The sequence below is a fragment of the Uloborus diversus genome, chromosome 2, assembly GCF_026930045.1.
Source record: "Uloborus diversus isolate 005 chromosome 2, Udiv.v.3.1, whole genome shotgun sequence".
Lineage (NCBI taxonomy): Eukaryota > Metazoa > Arthropoda > Arachnida > Araneae > Uloboridae > Uloborus > Uloborus diversus.
Window position 1 is genome coordinate 170446643 of NC_072732.1, and position 21168 is coordinate 170467810.

The window sequence follows — 21168 nt, forward strand, 5'->3', positions numbered from 1 at the left end:
ACTCGTGCCGTGTTCCGCATTTCAAGAATTGTAATAAATTAAAAAAACTATTTCTTTTTGAAGAAGGTGAAATGTTTTTACTATTACACAGTTGAATTTTAGAAAAGAGGCCTTTATACTTTTTGCGGGATGAGTTTAGAGAAAATTTAATCCTGGAAAAAATGCAAAATAAAGGTTTTTTCCAAAAATTCATAACAAATACAAAAATTGCTGTATCTACAAAAACTATTTTTTCCTCACATTTAAAATTAAATTTCCTACATTTTAGTATTAAAAATATTTTTCTGGCGCAATTGGTTCGGGTTCTGTGGGGTAAAAAGTACTAAAAACTGCTAAAAATCACATAAAACGGGGAATAACTTTTTTTAATTAAAATATGAATGTAAATTATAGCCTCTAGCCTTCCTCAATAAATGGATTACTCAATATTATATAGCCTTTCTCAATCAATGAACTATTCAGCTCAAAAAGAATTTTTTAGTTCGAACCAGTAGTTCCTGGGATTAGCGCGTTCAAACAAACAAACTCTTCAGCTTTATGTTATTAGTATAGATTGTGCAATTAAAACTACAAAAATTCTAATTTTTCACACTAAATTTCTTTTTTCTTTACTTCTAATAATAAGTGCATGGCAGAGTGCACCTTATGAGGATTATAAAATTCCACATTAAGTGTTCAATTTTGGCATTTTAAATACAACGATAAACAAATTTAACGTCTCTAGAAATAAGAATAAAAGAGAAGTTTTTACAACTAATCTTAAGCAAATGATTTTGCTAAATTATTGTTTGAGATGAAATCAGAGAAACTTTAATTACATAAGTAGTAGATTTTCGCTTTTATGATATCACTTCAAGAAAGATTTTCATTCGCAAAGTTCATTCATAGGAATTAACGCTCAATAAAGATAACTTTTATGCTGTCATTATTAGTCTGATGTGAAAGAAGCTCTGGGACACCCCTCTATTTCAGTAATTAAGGCATATTTTGGTTTACAATTTGAAAACAGTTCTAAGCTGTTTTTTTTTTTTTTTTTTTTTTTTCATTTTCCGTGTTTTCCCATGCCATAAGAAAAATTCTTAAACATATTTTAAATGTTATGCATAATTTGGCCCGCGAGATTCACCTTAGGTGCGTCCCTTAGATGAAAAAAGGTAGGGCACCACTACAACGGACATCTGAAGATACGAATTCGAAAACAAAGCGCGACTAAGAAAACTACCAGATGCAAAAATTAATATCCGAGGGGGGGGGATGTAACAAATCGTAGATTGAAAATTCTTACAGCGAAATGAATTTAAATACAATTAGATCATAAAGAATAATTGCAGGAGAGAAGGGAAAAAAAAATCTGCAAGGTAACTCGTAAGGAAGTCGGAAGTGATAACACTGACCCCGAAACGGCTGATTGACGTGAGGAAATCAGGAAGTCTCGAATCATTCCGGTTACTAGAGAAAGTAACACTCAAGACAAGATAATTTTAAACAAGTGATGACTCGAAAAATTATCGTTTTAAAAGAGAAATATTTTGATCGAGTGTTATTAGTTTGTTAGTATGGCTATCGGGAGTGCCCCAAACTTACATTTTTGGGAGGACAGAAATTCTAAGCATACAGAATGAAATTCCGAATTTTACCGAATGATAAAACGCAAGCGTGTGCACATATTCTGCCGAGGGCAGATAAAGGGCAATAACTGCAAATTTGTACTTTTTTTTTTTTTTTTTTTTTTTTGTCATCTATTGAAGATGACTTGCTTATTTTGCTTCTGCTACGAAAAAAAAAAACAATTCATTAATATTGAATCCAAAAAAGTGTTTCTTCAAATGTCTCGAAAACACATTTCTGCAGATACTGCCCTTCACCTGCCTACGGCAGCATTATTCCTACATCTAATGAGAAAGGACATCGGCATCATTTTGAAAATTAACTATAGCAAAATGTTGCAGTTTCGCCTTCAAATTTACAAAATTGTGAGCAAAACAGTTGTCAAGAAGTTTTTGGGGAGGTCACAGCGACCTCCCGCGACCTCCCATTGGGGCTCCCCTGATTGCTATATATTTACAAATAATACACAAGAAAAGTTTTCATATTTTTAAAAAATTTACTTGCTCTAGGGCAGGGTTCCCAACCTGTGGGTCGCGACCCCCCAACAAGGTCGCAAAGTATTTCTTAGGGGATCACGACATTATCTCTACACTTAAAATTGTATCACTGCATAGTTGAAAAATTAAAATATTTGGGGGAAAAATAGCAACATTTTAGAGTAGCATCAATACTTGAGCGGAAAGGTAAATCCAGAAGAAGGGCTATGGGGCTACAGCAACCCCTCTTATGCCAGTGTACCCGATGTAAGAACATCCTCTAAGATTATCTTAAGCTTTGGCTTAGGGATTTCAATCTCTAAAAATTTCCACGAAAGATTCCCGAATTCACTCTCTCTAACATTATTCAAAATCGTCTAAAATTTCGTTTACGGAACTTCAATTTCGAATAATTTGTGTGAGATTATCTAAACCCTAACCCTTATCCAGAAAGGTGTCCTGCAGTTGCGTTTTCAAAACTTAATTTTTGGAAATATTCCGGGGAAGAGCACCGAAACTCTTCTTGTCCTCGAACTTCATCAAAAATAGCCAAGAAATGGGTTCTTAGGATTTTAATTTCGGAAAAAATTCCAGGGGAGTGATTGCTGTCCCCCGTCACATAATCAAAGATCCAATAAAATTTCGTTTTAGGGCTTAAATTTCAAAAGAAATTCTGGGTGAGGGTCTCTGAACATTTCTCCTTGTCATCAAAGGTAACTTACTACTCTGATTTTTAAACTTAAATTTCGAAAAAAAATTTGGAGAATACTCGAAATCCTCTCTCCCGCCTTATCATTAAAACTCGTTTAAATTTCATTTTTGAAACTTCAATTCCGAAAAACCTCTGGGGGAAGGGGCAAGAGGCTCCAAATTCAAACCTGTTTCCTATCATTTACTATGATGTCCTATAATTGCGTTTTTAGAACGTCAAACTCAAAATTTTTCCGGGGAGAGGTCGCCCGAACTCTTTCTCTCCTATAAATTTCAACAAAGATTGTCGACAACTGAGCTTATTTAGGGCATATCATTTTCATTTTCGAAAAATTAGAGAGCATCCCTGATCCATCTTCTCCTCCCACATCGTTAAAAATCATCTGAAACTTCATTTTTAGAACTTCAAGTTTCAAAGGCAAGTCTCCGAGCTTCAACCGTTCATAAAAGTCCCTGAACCTCTCCCCCTCCGAGCATCACCAGAGATCGTGTAAACTGCAATTTTAGAACTACAATTTCCGGGGGAGGACTATCGCGAATGTTACACTTACGACCCTGTAGATTCATATTGTTAATTCTCTTTCTTCGCTTATATGACGCAATTCTGTTAATTTGATTGCTCAATAACACCTCCTCCCTCATCCCTCCTCCAAACATAAATCAGGACTATTTCTATCTTGCTATACATACGTTTGAAAAAAAATTGAGGATCTTCCAAAGATCCCCCCCCCCCCCCTCCAAATTTTTTGCCCTCGCAACGGCCTTGTTAAAAGAAAACGCCTTCATTTAATTCATTGAAAGTTGGACCGCCTGCCTTGTCTAGTGGTCAAAGAAGCCTGACTGTGACAGGAAGGTCCGGGTTCGAATCCTGGCTCGGGCATAGATGTATTTTTCCTACCCTGTCCTTATCCTTTCTTTGTGTGAATGTGTTGTTCTGATGTGAATGGTTGCCTACCCTATAAACGGGTCCTTATGGCATGTGTGTACTGTAGAAGTCGGACTTCACACCAAATTAGGGTACAGTTGGAAAAGTGAAGCAGCGCAACCCAAATTGCCAGCCCAGCTGGCACACGACAATAACAACAACAACATTGAAAGTTGGCGAAAACTAGATCCTGCATTCGCCACTGCTAAGACGAAAATTTTTTGAAAGCGTCGGAAATGTACGTTTAGCATTATCGATACTTATTTTTTTTTTTCTGAACTTATTGCACAAATAAAAAGAATATACCCATAAAGCTTAAATAAAATAATTCAAGCACGTTGAGTTATTATGTAAAATATGCGCAATGTGTGTGCATACGTACATATACACATATTTATATATACGGGGGACACTCAGGGGGTCGCGGGTTTTTTATTTGGTGAAAAGGGGGTCGCGACGTGAAAAAGGTTGGGAACCACTGCTCTAAGGAGTATCTCAAGGGGTTTTATTTTTAATCGACTTTTGGCTTTTCCCCGCTTTCTTATGTAAACATATAGAACTATATCTTTTGAGGGCGAAAAATTGACATCTGGTTTCAAACCCGAAGAAAAACATAACTTTCTCTTCTGTAGTAATTTCCGGAAAGGTCTTATCTCACAGAGTTAACAACTTTTTGAAGACTCCTGAAAACTTTGAAAACTTTTAGTCTCCAATGAAGGCATTCTACACTGGTCGACAGATACGTTGAAGAGGATTTTTAATCAAAACATGGGGAAATATTTTTATATTTTTGTATGAAAATGTAATCACAATGAATAACAATGTAGTAAAATGTAAAAGAAAACTTGTATTTTTGTTCTTTTAAAAAACATGCGTTATAAAATAATTCCGTTTTACTACTAAATCACCCAAATCCTCAGAAGATTTTCGAAAAATATTCATCTTGGAAAAACTGTAACGATCATTTTCTCCCTCAGTTTTTCATCAAGTATACAATTTTGCCTTGTTATAACGCACACAGTTTTCGATAACGTTAAAAATAATAATAATAATAATAATCTACAATCAGTCCAACGGTTTATCAGAAAATCAGTTTTTTGTATCAGCTGTAAAATTGCAATTTTAAGGCTTGATGCCTTTTCGAAATTTACAATTCAATTCTTTTCTGCCCAAGATTTCAATTTTACAGTTTTGCCACACATTAGTACAAGATTTGTTTTAGATTTACTTATGTCCTAGTCAAAAAACATATCCTAGCCGAAAACAAAGAAAATTTTCTTTTTTACTTGTCAAAATAGTCATTGTTTCTTTAAAGAATTATAAACTTTCCTCTACGAAAAACTACATAATTAAAAATTGGAATTTATATTTATTTTATTTCATTCATTTGTTTATTATTTATTTATTTCATTTATTTGTTTAGTCTTCGACAAAAACTCCAAAACACTTCACCGTTATTTTTAACGTCGTTTTTAAATTGTTACTTTGTAGCACTAAAGTATTTATTCATTTCTAGAGGAGACAGTAACTACACAATATCGGTATGTTCAAAGTTTTAAAATTGATTTTTTTCCCCTCATAAACTAGAAAAAAAGATTCAGCATTACGTTTACTACTATCCAATTAAGGTTTGATGTACAGACGAGAGAGAGAGTTCTTGATTACCTAGAGGATACTTTTATTATATAGCCATTAGTGCTTTTTGTACATTTTATTGAATGACACTTAATATCTGAGATAGTATTTAAACATAGAAACACAAATAAAATATATGAACAGAAAATACAAATTTTACGAAGATTGGTTACAGTTATTGTAGTCAATTATAATGCACTGTTATAACATAAAAGCACTTTATTGCATTTTTCTGATGTAGTAAATATGTTGTAGGGACAGGATGGAATTACCAAGAAGGGAAAGATCAAAAATCGTTAAATCCCCTACTTTAAGTAAGCTTGGGCGACAGTTTACGGAGGGTTCTTTAAAGTCAATTAAAATTGAATGCATGATCAATTCCCTAAATAGTTGATTTTTCGTACCCCCCCCCCCCCCCCCCCCCCGCCGCGACAGTTCCAGTGAAACTACGTTTTCAAGAATGAAGCTCTCCATTATTTTCCCAAAATTGAAACACCATAACGCTTTATTTTAAATTTGACGTTTCCGGTTGCAAAATAACAACGAACTCCTTCTAAAGCAGCGTTTCTCAAAACTTTTTAACTCGCGGACTAGCAAGAGCTTCAAAAAAAAAAAGTTTGTTTTTTTACTGTCTTACAGTTCTTTTTTAGTCTTTTTTGCAAAAAAAAAAAAAAAAACTTTCGACTCAAAGACCGTAAATACGTGCGAAAAAGTTTTGCCAACGACTAGGGTTTTTTTTTTAAATATTTTTTTTACGAAATATAAAAATAAATGAATTAATAAATATGTACATAAATAAAACTTTAACTGGAATGAAAGAACAGTTACAAAAACCCTTAAATGTTAAGAATAACATAAAATATTGTAATAATTATACAGAAATAATAAACATAGCTCAAAAGTCACAGAAAAGTATAAAAATTAATCACAAAGTTCAAGTTGAGGATGTACTAGTATAGATGTTTCTCCCCCCCCCCCCCCTCAACCCTTGAGGAAGGATTTTTTGTTTGTGGAAACGTCTGAGAACCGGTCAAATTTTACTTTTCGATGCCGTTCAAACAGATCACGGGTTGAGAACTGATATTCTATAGGATATCCTTTAACAATGTTGTCGCTTCCATGCGTTAGAAAGGTATAAAACTTATTTCTCTATTTGAGGCGTGTCATTAACGATGTTCGCTGCTCATCGGCCCTTAGGTACTCTATACAGTACAGTCGTGGTTTTAGTTCTTACAGACAGGCTCGTCATTTACAGCGGGCAATTAATCCCCCCCCCCCCCCTTTAAAAGATTAATGTTTTTACATATGAGAGGGAGTGGTTCTTGCTGTTTTTCCGATAAAATTTGCATTGAGTATGCATCTTTTGTCACCGCCCCATGAAAAAACTCGAAATGATGGACCTGCTTCCAGAACAACTCTTTGATTATTTTCGAATTGATCCTCCAATATGATTCAATAGTATTGTTTAAAAGTTAACCACGTAAAGCATTGACGACCGTTATATTTCTTTACAGCATAGGCTTAACGAACGTTTTCAGAAACCTGCCTCAAGCTAGAAGCAAGAAGAGTTAGGAGAAATAGAAATGGAGAAAAAATTCACACTCGTCATATTAGGACTGGAGATTTTCTAGATTAGGGAATACGAGGCATATCCATAAATAAAAGTCAACGTATAATGTTGCCTATTATATCTTATCAATCTTAAATGATGAGAATCGGCAATCTGGAAATTTGTGTTTAAATTAAGTTTTGCTTTTTAAGTTCATCTATGTTGGTATCTTTCCTGAAAAAAAATGTAATTTTACGCCCCCTCCCCCACCCCTTTTTAAAAGTAAAATCTGCTTAAGTTAAGCATTGAATCAACGCAAACGATTTGTAATCATGGCGACGAAAACTTATCCTCTTCGTAAACATTAATACAAAGAGCTAAACTTATTCCCGTTGCCATGGTGATCTGAAAAATCAAAACAACATCAACTTTGATCAAGTAAGGATAGCAAGCAATTCGTGATTGCTCAAAAGAAAGAAAATTTTACAACAGTTTGCGTTTGAAATACAATTCCGCCTAAAGAAAGACGGAAACAAAAGGAAATGACTCGTTTGGTAAGCACATGTTCTAGAACAATAAAAAACAACAATGACAAAAACAGTTCATTGCATAATAGAAAAACGAGAAAGAGAGAGAAAGAAGCTTACGTCTACAAGTAATCCATAGCTTACCGTAGCTGGACATGCGAACGCCCATACTCGGTAATAGTAGCAAAACTGCCCGCAATGTCTACAATGTTGATGTTTCGAACACAGACAACGAAACAAACCATCGAAAGTGTTATGAATTTAGACAAAAATAAACGCTCAACTCCTTCAGTTCCCGTTTTCTCGATCTTGTTTTTGATTTGCAGTGAAAGCTGAGGAAGCAAGCGGGAAAATGGGTCAACTGAGCAGAAGGTTCGAGGCGAAAAAGTGCAATGGCCGAAAAGGCTGACAATCGAATCACATTGTCAAATCGGGCAATGGAAAACGAACGCAGCTGGGGGCAAAGGAGTACTGCCTGCTGTGTTCCTGCGCTTGAGATTCATAATTGGCAAAAATGAAATGAAGTCGAAAAACTTCTATTTTAAATGTGTTAGTGTTGGTTGTCTTCAACTCCGCTCCTAGATAATAAACTATTGCTTCAGCTCCGGATACGCTCCGGCAATTTTATTTGCATATATTTATACACCATTTTGAGTTTCAGATTTAAATTTGAAATTTTTATTACGAAAAAGGAAGATTAAAAAATTGTAAAACGATGAATTTCAACAATGATGTTCTGTTTTTCAGTCTTTTTCATTAGATAAAATATTAAATAATATGAGCAGTTGAGCACGCTATAAATTTTCTTTGACAAGAATGGATGGTTGAAACAAAATTTATTTAGTTTCAACAGGTCCCATATGCCCCACCCAGGTGTTCAATCTAGACATAAATTAGGTCTGTTTACGGACCCTTCATAAAATTCCGACCCCTAAAAACGGACCCTTCCCAAAATTCGGACTTATGCAAAAAAAAAAAAAAAAAAAAAAAAAAAACGAAACTAAAAACGGATTTTTCACAAAATCGTAGAGCTGTTTCGCAACCCGATAGAAGAGTATATTTCAGCAATCACTGAAAGTTGTTTCTTTCTTCTATCGCCTAGTCACTCCGACGAGTCACGCGTGCGCACGCATGCTGTATCCCTCTCAAGCGCGATGGTCACAAAAAGGGGCGCCAGTTAAAAAAATTCTTTAAAAACAATATTTTCTTTAAAACCACAAAAACTACTTTAGAGGTGTATTTTGTTCTCTTCAAAGCTCATGGATTACAAAAATGGCTTTTTCTAATGTCTCAATTTTTTTTTAACACCCCCCCCCCCCCTCCCCCAACTTTTGAACCCAAAAATGAGAATTTTCATAAATTTTAAATTTTTTATTCTCCTCTGAAACAGAATAAATTTTATCTAAATGTTTCTCTAAAACAGACCATTTTTCTTCAATTTCCCCGAGGTGTTCAAGTACATTACTGTAAAAGATTTAAATCAGGGTGGCGACAGGAACTGTGAAAAAAAATTCCCTGACTTTTCCCTGATTTACATTGCCATAATGAAAATGGTTTCCTCTCTTTGCCCTGCTTGAAATACATTGTATGCTTTAATAAAATGCAACAACGTTGCATTGCAAGGCACAATTAACGTTTCAAGTTGTTAAACAAAAATATATTTTAAAAAAATATGCTTTTTTTTTAATCAAAATAGTAATTTTTGAAAACGTCATGTGAAGTTTCTTGGAGGGGAAAAAAACTGCAAAGGAGTATTTAAAATTATCTACGTGGAAATATAGGAAATTTAAAACATACTTTAGTTCCAGTAACCATTTCAGGGGCGGATCCACAAGCGGGGGGGGGAGGCGCTTGGAGAGATTGTCCCCTCCCTCTCCCCCCCCCCCCCACCCAAAAAAATTGGTATTCGTAAAATTTCCGGGAGAAAATCATCAAACCTCTAAAAATTTTAAATTTTTGGAGCTTCAATTTCGAAAAAAATCGCTGGGAAAGATTCTTTGAATCCCATCCTTTTACTTAAACGTTACCATAGTCAGACAAAAATTACTTTAAGACACCAGTTCCAAAAAACTTCCGCGAGAAGACTATAAAACCTCACCTCTTCCATCATAAAAAAAAACTTAAACTATGCTTTTGGAACTTTAATACCAACATATTTCCGGGGGGGAGTTTTGAACCTCATGCTTTCATTTTGCGTTTTTAAATGCTCAATTTCGAAAAAATTCCGGGGATAGTCCCCGAGCCTTTCCCCTAACATCAACGAAGATATACTGTAACATTAAGCTTTTAAAGCTTCAATATCGAAAGGTTAAAGGAAAGCTCCTGACTTCATCCGTTCCCTTAACGCTATCAAAGATGGCCAACAATCAGATTTTCAAAACTCGAATTTTGAACATTTTCCGGTGGAAAGTTGTGAACCCCGTTCCTACTCCCAACGTCATAAAAAAGGGCCTACAGCTGTGTTTTCAGAACTTTAGTTTCGAAAAATTTCCGGAGAGGAGCCCTCATTTAACATCATTCAAAGATTGTCTAACTGTGTTTTTGGAACTTCTACATCGAAACATTACTCAGGAAAATTTCTGAACCCCCCCTGCTACATTATCAAAGATGGCCTACAAATTCGTTTGTAGGACTTCAATTCCGAAAAATTTTCAGGGGGAAAGCTGCCGAAAACCCTTGTTTTTAATACCCATTAAAGATCTAAAAAATTTTGGTTTCGGAGCTCTAATAACAATTGACTGGGGAGAATTTCCTGAATCTCATCTTTTCCCATCAAGCCCCCAAAGGTGGCAAACAATTGTGCTTTTGAAAATATACCCTTCAATTTCAAAAAAATTCTGGAGAAAGAGCTCGAAGCTCCCCTTCTCCTATTAAATACCAAAGAGCGTCTGAAAATGTGTTAATAACAAAAATTTTCGGAAAAGAGCATTCAAACATTCCTACTTTTGTGCGAATATTAAACAGTTCAACAGTAGGTAAAAATTGAGAGTTCACCGTCAGGAGGGGGCTCTAGGGCTCATAGCCCCCTCCCACGCCCCCTCTGACCTTGGGGATGACCTTGGTCTGCCCCTCCACCCCTGCCGAACTTTTTTTTTCATAGTACCAATCAGCTTTAATATTCAATATGATTTATACATTTTCATGAGTTATGTTTTAATCGCGTTATTAATCGTTTACACTGTCATTTTATTATTTTCATGCATTTATTATACTTGTTAAAATAAATCCCAACTCTGTTATATTTATCATTCTTTCGGTGATTCTTTTTTTTTTCGGACTTTGAATAATTTCGACGAATGGTTGTCAACACAACCAAAGTTTCGCGAATTTAATTATTTTTATTTTTACAGAGTGAAATAGGATCTTTAAGATTGAAAATAAACTTTTGTTTTAAGTTGATGGTCCCACCAACCAACCCGGTGTATCAAATACACCCCATCAACTTTTTTTTTTTTTTCATCAGCCGATGCATACCAATGCAGCTAATTTGGAATATGTCAAATCATTTCCTGAAATAAAATTTTTCTTAAATAAAATTTCCTGAAATAAAATTTTCTCAAAAAAAAAAAAAAAAGTTGATGGGGTGTATTTGATACACCGGGTTGGTTGGTGGGACCATCAACTTAAAACAAAAGTTTATTTTCAATCTTAAAGATCCTATTTCACTCTGTAAAAATAAAAATAATTAAATTCGCGAAACTTTGGTTGTGTTGACAACCATTCGTCGAAATTATTCAAAGTCCGAAAAAAAAAAGAATCACCGAAAGAATGATAAATATAACAGAGTTGGGATTTATTTTAACAAGTATAATAAATGCATGAAAATAATAAAATGACAGTGTAAACGATTAATAACGCGATTAAAACATAACTCATGAAAATGTATAAATCATATTGAATATTAAAGCTGATTGGTACTATGAAAAAAAAAGTTCGGCAGGGGTGGAGGGGCAGACCAAGGTCATCCCCAAGGTCAGAGGGGGCGTGGGAGGGGGCTATGAGCCCTAGAGCCCCCTCCTGACGGTGAACTCTCAATTTTTACCTACTTTCAACAACAAACAAATCCATATCTATCTATCTTCAAATTTTATTTACAAATGTTTTTTTTTTTTTTAATTTCATTATATTCGGTAAGAAAACTGGTACAAAGAGATGCTATCTTGATACCGTAACCTTTGCTTTTCTAAGGAATAAAAGTACAATTGAGGACCAAAATGGCTGCTGAAAATACAGTAGCCCCTCGTTATATCGCTCATTCGGATATATCGCTCTTTTCTTCTGTCTCCCGAAATATTAAAGTCTAAAATAAGAAGAAAAAAAAAACTTCGCTTTAAGTTTGAAACCATTTCTGAAAACATATGGTGTTGCTCAGAGAAGGTCTCTTTCTTCTTTATTTTGTCAATGAACAAGAGGAAGCTATTCTTCTGAATTCGCGGGAAAAGCAGCAGCAATACCTATCATCCAAATGTACATACCCGCGCAGTATATTTCAGATACTCTGTAAACTACTTAACATCTTCTTTTGTATTGATACATTTCCTTTACAATAAGTGAGAGACATCAAGCAGGTGTCATGTCATACTAGCCCATGTAAAAGAAAACATACGCCCTTCTTTTAGTACAGAAAAGATTTGTGCTTGGTTGTACAAACCAGGGTTTGTGAATGATCTGAACGGGTGAAAGACTTTTCTGTTAACAATGTGGTTACTTTTACTTTTCACATCCTTTCTACAGCAAGTCAAACGGATTGGAAAGTCTATTGGGAATAAGAGGGTATTGGAATGCTCACTCTTATCTCGCGGCAACTCAAAAAGATCGTCTTCATTAGCCATTTGATGCTTTTAACTTTTTGACGGTGAAAATTTACTTAAATTTCAATCTTGTTTAAATTTCAATAGGTATGATAGTTCATTCGTGAACAACATCGAAACCACTAGAAAATCATGTCAAAAAGAACGAATGCTAGTTTAACTTGTGTATTGGACTTATAACTATTTTTAATGACCTCCGTTATATCGCGCTTTCGGATATATCGCTCTTTTTCTTTGTCCCCCGAAAAGCGCGATATAACGAGGGGTTACTGTACTTAACGAGTTCTCAAACGGATCAAAAGTTGAACGGTTTAATTTGGATGATGAATCCAGAATACAAATAATTATTCTTCCTCTTTTGAAATTTATTTTTTTTTTTTTATTCTAGATATTCGAAATAATTAGCTTTCATTCAAACTCTTTGAATTATATACATTATTCGAGAAAAAAAAAACCATCATGCTTCAAGTCTTAAACTTTAAAAAAAAAAAAAAATTTCGTTAGTCACCCCTCCCCCTACATAATGCATTAGTCATTCGCCCCTCTCAAAAGGATCCTCTGTATCCGCCACTGAACCACCTGGCATAAGAATTCTAAATAGATTATTAAAATCACTCTTAGAGACTAATGTCTAATCAATGGCGGCTCGGGGGTCGGGGGAGGGGCCAGACAATAATTTATAAATTTTTTATTTACTTTCCTTTTGGGGGGGGGGCGCACGTGCTTGAAATTAAAAACAAAATAGATTGTAGGTATTTTCCTGCGTATAATCCGTGGATTATCTGTTAAAAAAGTGTTACATTAATGAGATGCGGTAACATACTGCCGCGGATAATCTTTGTGTGTGTGTTTTCCCCCTCAACACCAACTCACTGAACCTCACTATTTACAGCAGAATTCGCTGAGACCGTTACCCAGCTTACCCAGCCTGTATGTTGTTAATTTTACATAGCTTGAATAATTTTCTTACTCGATTCCGGTTATATAAAATAAACATACAGTAAAGGAAGAAACCTTCATTTCAAGATAAGGCCGTTTGCTCCTTTCTTGCCTCTTTGTCTTCAAGTAACTTACGTACTATAATGACAATCTAGAGAAGAAGTCATTATTTTTTAGATTATTTCGTATAGAAGTTCTGAAGTTACCTTAAAAGTTCTTAGTTCTTCACGTTTGTAATTCAGTTGCTAAAATTTTATCTTAAATCAAAATTTCATTTCATTCGGATTGTGCGAAGATTTTTTTCTTCAAGACGATTTTAGACTTCAATTTCGAAAAAAAATTCTAGAGGAGAGCTCCAGAACCCCTTTTTGTAAAAATCTTCAAATTGTCTACATTTGCGTTTTTGGAACTGCAATTTCGAAAAATTAGAGGGGGAAGGAAGAATTGATTTCAATAGGGTTTTTTTCTTTTCAAAAGAGAAAAAAAAAACGATCGGGGAGAATCCCGGAGTTCCATCCCTTACCCAAACGTTAATAAATATGGATTATAACTGCGTTTTAAGCCTCCTATTTCTGCAAATTTCCGCGGAGCCCCCCGTACTGTTCTTTCCCCTAACATCACCAAAAACAGTCTAAAATTGAGTTTTTAAACTACAGATTTCAAAATTGAGATTTGATGAGCAAATCAAATCAATCAAATTGATGAGATTTTTTCCTATATGCGCCTTACCGGTGCTGCAACGGAGGGGTACTGCAGCGGCGGAGAGCGTACTGGACATTAGGCCTGGGCGATACATCGCTGTATCGCCAAAAACCGGGATGCATCCTACATCACTAAAAACCAGTTTAGAATTTTTCTCCAAAACCGATGCATCGATACTACACCGATGCACAGACACCGGTAGACAATTGTTGCCGTTTTAATATCTATTTTTTTCATACTAATGTTAAATTAGCAGTGTGTCAATCCTATCTGACTTAACAATGAAGCTGACTTGCACATTTAACGCTGATTTTTTTATATTCCTTTCTGGTGCTGAAGTCTGTTGATAAGTTTTTATGTATGATATTCGATTTTATACCTTGTATTATATTTTGTAAAATTCAAACAAGCAACTTAATAAAAATTCTAAGTAATAACAATAATTTTATTTACAAAAAAGTCACATCGTAATGTATCATAACATCGCAATATAACGTTGGTGATGCATCAAGATGTAGAAATTCCTACATCGTCTAGCCCTACTGGATATAAATGTGAGCTTAATAATTTTTTTGATAGATTTTGTAGCTTTTCCCTATCTGATAAATTAATTTTTGTTTTGGAAAGTCATGGGGGGGGGGGGGAGTGGACTACCCTGCCGGCAATCATGGACAGACACATGATAATATATCTTTTGTGATTTACTTAGTAGTTTAAGTATTTTGTAACTTGTCCTGTGTGTGTTTAAAATGAACTTAATTTATTTATTTGCACAAAAAGAAAATATTTTAAAAAAGAAAGTTCTGTTTTTTTCTCCAAAAACCTGGGGCGAGGGGGGGCGAGAGCACCCATGATCTGGCCCCCTAACTTTTTCAAGGCACGAGCCGCTTCTGTGTCTAAAAAAAGTTTGGAAAAAGTTTATATTGAAATAATTTTGAACTAAATTTTCAAGCAGTATAATAATTGCTGCAAGAACAACAAGTAATAGAGAAAGTATAGAAGTAATACAGTTATAGTTATGTAAAAAGCAGACACATTTATGTAACACAAATTGAAACCTTTTGACATTCGAATCCAACTATTTTTCAGCAGTTGGGGCCCCCAATAAAGCAGGGGCCCTAAGATCCCTAGTAGCACAAAAAACCGAACGACGTAGAAAAACTTTCAAAAACAATATAGAACTATATTTTCACCGATGTCGAACTACTTAAAAACTTGCCACTTCCGTTACGTTCACGAATATCGGCTCTGAACATTCAGGAATAACGGTCCTGAATATTCAGAAATAACGGTTCTAAAACCGATCGACGTAGAAATTTTTTCAAAAACTACATAGAACTATATTTTTACTGACGTCGAACTAGGTAAATCCGGCCCTGTGTATAAAGATTAGCAATAATGTTAAAACCAAGGCCTTTAAGAGGAATTTTTGACCCCTGATCTGTGAAACTACCTCCATGGTCTGTGTCTTCTTGTAACCTTCTCCGATTGAAATTTTAGAAGGCTCTTTACTGCTGCATCAGGTTCACTTGTTTCGTTTTTTCCAAGAAACAGAAGCAGCTGGCCAAAGTTTATTTGCGTTAGGAATTACTGGTTCACGAGCTTACCTCTTTTATAAGACAACACATTTTATGTATCGTTTAAGTCTGATGCGTTACTGGGCCTTTGAATTGCATGTATCTCACTTTCTCCCTGCTTAGGATGAGCGGTGTCTGTTACTGGGGGTTGAACCTTTTCTCGAAATTAAGCAAATAAAAATAGAATTAACTAATTCAGAGAATTCAGAAATAGCCAAACGTTAGATGAGATATTGTTGCATGAGAGTAAAATAGTTTTAAAGACTAAATACATCAAAAGGCTCAGATAATTGAGTTAACCTGAGAGCTGATGTCTTAAACATGTCTGTTACTGGTGCTGTTACTCTTTGTGCATTCACAGCACAAAAACCATTCATTCACACAAAGATAGGAGAAGGACAGGACACAGGAGAGAGAAAGTACATTCATGCTCGAGACAGGATTTGAACCTCGAACCTCACCATCCGCAGTCTGATCACTAGATAAGGCGGTCAGCAATAATGCAATTGTTATGTTTTAATTAAAAAGAGGATTGATGTTGCCCATAGGTGCCCATATGGAAATTTTTAAGAGGGGCAAAGATTTTTTTTTCCTCCATAGCTTACAGTTAAAGATTTTTTTTCCAGTTTCAACTATCCACTAAGTCTATGAAAGAAGGTACCAGATTCGTTAAGGTTTTAATTTTTGTAATTCATACTGACTTAACTGCTGTGTTATTGAGGTTACTAAGCACATTTTGATGGCTAGCGGAAAATAGATAGGTGGGTATGATTTTTTTTTTTTTTTTTTTTTTGAAGTTCTATTTAAATACAAAAATCCCACTGAGATTCCATTGTCGACAGTTGCTTCATTGGTTAGGGGAATGAGTAATTGTTTGTTTTCATGTTAAACCCGGCCGTTGTACCAGATAGTAGTGTGGGAGCTTAAATAAAATATGGCATAGTTAAATTTACATTTAATTTCTTAACAGAAGGTAGCTTTTGATAGTTTGGATGTCCTAAAAATGCAGATGAAATTAGTCAAACAATTTAACACATTGTTTTCAGAATATTTATCGGCACTTTTCTTTGAAAATATCTTCAATAATAAAAATGATAACAAATTTATACTATGGGGCTCTGCCCCTGCTCGCTAATATTCACCAATCCCAAAAGTATGCTTTGTAATCTAATTTGATTTGCAAAGAATAAATTGTCTTTAAGAAACAGATTTAAAAGCATGTTACAAGTATTGTTGAGAACAAAATGAAAACCCCCCCTCTTCCTCCCGTAGAAAATAGAATTTGCTTAAAAATTTCATGACTGAAACACAATCCTGCTCTCACCCATTGACAAAAAGAATTTAACAGAGATCTGCATAACCAAGACATTTTTAAAATAAAAAACGGTTTCAAGAGCATCCTTCGTGGAGTTCCAAACTAACTTGTACCAACTCGCACTGCTATAGGTGCTAAGGGACTCCTGAGCTTTGCAGAACGACAGTTTTGTACATTTCAAAAGTCACTTTCAAATTCATGGTCTCTAGAAATATATTTTGCTTTTTAGCCCTGGGCTTGAATAGTAGAGTCTAAGACATTTTGCTAAAATATATCTGCTGTTCAACTTAACTGAAAAAAATGGAACAAGCTTTATTTGACGCATAGAAAAAAACTCTTTCAAACAATTGTTAAGAGGTGTGAGAAATGTTTCATTCCTTTTAACAGGCATTTATGTGAAATTTTAATTCAAAAAATAATTCCAAAAAAAACACTAATTTGAAATTTACAAAAAAGCTTCATCTGATGCAGAAAAAAAGCTCTTTCTTGCGACATAGAATATTAAGAGATGTGGTAAATCTTTCATCTATTAAATAGGAAATTTACGAGAAGTTTTAGCTTAAAAAACTAATTTGAAATTTAAAATTAAAAATTCCAAGCGCAAACTCTCGGGGCTCAAAGTAATTTTGTACGAAATTTAAAGGCTGCAAGTGCTATGGGGTCTCCTGAACGCGGGCCTGCAACACACAGAATTTCTATTTCATTGGCGTTACTTTTTTTAGTACATAGATAATGAGACTATTAATAAAATAAAAATGAAAGATTTCAAATCTGAAATTTACCACTAATGTCATTGCAGCATTTGAAATGAATTAAAAAGACAAAGTTACAATTGATGTTTACTTTGCAGAATAGGGATGATAAAATTTGTAACATTTAATACTTATTGGAGAAAGCAAATTGCAAGTTTCATTTGCTCCTGGAAAACTTAGCAATCGCTAATTCTACCTCTCCTTTATTCTACCTCTCTAAATACAGTCGACTCCCGCTACAACGCGATTCGACTTACGCGAAATGGCTATAACGTGAATTTTTTACAAGTGACGAATTTTAGCGCTAACGCGAATTTTTCGCCCACAATAGGAACCTTTTTGAAAGGAAGTATCAACTTCGTTATTGGTTGTTAAATATCGAATTCGTGAATGTTATTATATATCTTTAAGCATCACTGACAGCCAAAGTTCCCACATTAAACTAGTCTAGTGCATCAAATAACCACTCAGCATCTTTCATTTATTTATTTATTTTTTCATTCTAAATATTAAAGTTGATGAAATATAATGGCACCTTAGTGTCACCTTCTTCTAAAGTTTGTGAAGACAGGAAGAAAAAGAAAAGTTCCTGATAAAAAAATTTAAAAATGGCTAAGATTCTCAATATGCATGAACAAACAATAAAATGTCGACGGTAGCGCGGCAATAAGAAGAGTGAATCTTCCATACGTACAATGAAAAGTCAAAACAAAAAGATATCCGTAAAAGTTTAGAACTTAGTTTCTAATATTGAAGCTTGCAGAGAAGTCTAGCAAAGTAGATAATATGAAAATGGAAGCTGGTCTTCCAATGCTCATGCATTGTGGATTAATAAAGAGATCAGGAAAAGGAGATGTTACCACAAATTGAAACGTTATAAAAGAATATGCGATGCAACCGTATTAAAAGTGTATTAGATAAAAATAACGATCTGATCATGGAGCAGAAATCATCAATATCTTCATTTTTTAACTCTTAAATATTGTTACTGTATCTACTGTACAGTACTAGTACAGTGCATCATTTTAATTTTACTACATGCTGTGCATACAGTGTTATTTTATTTTATGTCTTTCATTCCCATTGGTCATTCATTTTAGGCATTTTAAAGTATTTCATGTTGAATAACAGTTTATTTTTTAAATACAGTAAAAGTTCAGTTCTTTATGCAAGAAACTGTAGTGTATGATTAAGGAATGCTTTAGAATAGTTTGAGGGGTGTTTATAAGTGTCTAAAAGTATTTGGTATGCTTTAAAAATTTTGTATGCATATATTTTTCTACAACGCGAAATTTCGACTTACGCGAGGAGTCTTGGAACGCATCCCTCTCGTAAGTCGGGACTCGACTGTACTTAACAAGCAAAAGCTTAAAAGATGCTCTTGATCTATGATAATTTCCAACCATGTTTTTATCTGCTTGAAGGTACTAAATATAATAATCGCTCAATAGTGCATGTTGTTGGAGGAATCATCGTATAGTTCAAAAGAGTTTTCTGAATAAAAGGAGAAAATTTAGCTTCCAAACGAAGATATATTTTTAATACTCATTTAGTAATGGCTAAAGAAGAAATGTCCCCCCCCCCCCAAAAAAAAATATAGCACTAAAAGCAAGGATGTACTAATGTCTAGGACGGGAGAGTTTTGAGTCCCCTCTTGCCCTCCTTTATGGGCGCCCAAGTTGCTTTCTTTACTATTCAGGGATTCACTTAACAAGAAAAGTTCCTTTAAATAGATCCAATCAATGTTTTTCTTAGAATATCTTGCATAAAATTTATTTTCACTTTTTATAAAGTATCAAATACTTCTAATATGATTCCACACACCTTTGGTACACATACAAAGGTGGTGTATGCACCAACACATGGTACTACACGACAAACTTTTGTAAAGATATTCACAAGCTCGAAGCATTATTAATAAACTCAAGATATTTCTTATACAATACTTATTCATAATATCATTAGATTAACAGAAACATACAAAATTAATAAACTATCTCTTGTCTTGCAAATGCTCTCAATGGACTTAGTGGAGAAACCTGTAAATTATAGCTACAGAATTCGATAAAAAGCAGCAAAAGTTGAAATTTATGTGTAGTGTTTTACTGAGACATTTTCGGGAAGGAACTACAGTGAAGCACCGTTTATACGTTTTTGAAGGGACTGTATAAAAAAAGCGTACAAATGAAAAAATGTATAATTGGTATAGGTTAATGAGTATTAGACTCTGCAGGGACCAATTTAAAAAACGTATAATTGATAAAAACGTACAAAAGAGAAACGTATAAACGGTACTCCACTGTACAAATGTTCTTTTGTGCTAACGATCTATGCAATCGGTCTTCTTTTTCTGCTTTTCTCAATACACCCTATTTTTTACTTTCAAGTTCCTTAGCACTTTGTGACAAAAACAAATGTACTTACTTCAGTGGTGCACAGAAGGGGAGGGTGCAAGGCGTCTGGACCCCTCCCATGACCCTAGAATGCTTTTAATTGGCTATAATCCTATTCATGTAGTACATAAAATAATTCCAAGCAAAGGTAACAATAATTTCAGATTTAATAAATAAAAAAATATAATTTATTTTCTATCTTTCTTCCAACAAATCGAACAGTATGTGAACATAAATTGTTCCAGCATGATGATTTTACTTCGCTGTTTTATTTTTAACAATGAGAAAAGTAAATACATTTGTTCTTGTGTTTTCTGGTATTTTAATTAAGTATTTATTGTCCATAAATTCATTTCATTAACTAATGTTAAGTAATTATTCAATTTTTTTTTTTTTTTAATGTTTTTTGTTTCTGACAATCAATAAAATCAAAATATGTTCGGATGCACGTTGGAGTATAATATGAGAATGGTGGCCATTCGATCCTGCCCCCCCCCCCCCTTGAAAAGTTCCTGTGTGCGCCACTGACTTACTTCAATGGTAAAAATTCATGCAAACCTGCCTTTAAAAGGTAACTCCCTTAAATCCTCTAGAATAGCTTTAAACCATATATAATAACCTTAAAGCTTAATTCAAAGGTTATCCAAAAGGAAAAATTGCTAAGCTAACATTAGGGGTGGAAAAGTGCAAACTACTGCTACCAGAAATGAGAACAAATGCTCAACTTAGCGGTAAAATGTCAAAATCTAAATTTCCTCTCTAAAAATGTCCAAAGTACCCACACTTATGGCTTCATTTGAGATTTATTCTGACCGTGAACAAATGACTCTGGTCAATCATTTTGAGAAAATGAGTCCATTCCTTAAAATAAGTAGAGAAGGAAAAAAGGCGAGTTTAGCAACATTTTGGCAATATGAAAAAAAAATGTACGAGTATATTTTCGTTATGTGATTATTTAGACCTGCAATGTTTAAGTTGCAGCACAGAATTAAAACAAAATATAGATTAAATATGATTTTTTGTATGCAATAACTAAACATAACAGCAAAAAAAAAAAAAAAAACATTGAATTTGAATACACAATGGAAGTTAGAGACGAATTAAAAAAACTTAAGCAAATTAAACACTACATTGAATGTTTACCCTTTAGAAATTGAATGTAGGAGATGCAACAAAACTGAAAAAATGAATAGCATAAGCACTTTTTAGGGGTTTCAAGGACGTCTTTAGCTATGCAAAAAAGTTATG

General features: G+C 34.2%; 1 protein-coding gene across 1 annotated transcript in view; it reads right to left on the reverse strand.

Moving 5' to 3' along the window:
- The window catches only part of LOC129217480 (peroxisomal multifunctional enzyme type 2-like), a 94885-nt gene that overhangs the window by 18655 nt on the left and 55062 nt on the right, over nt 1–21168 (reverse strand). The window lies entirely within an intron of this gene.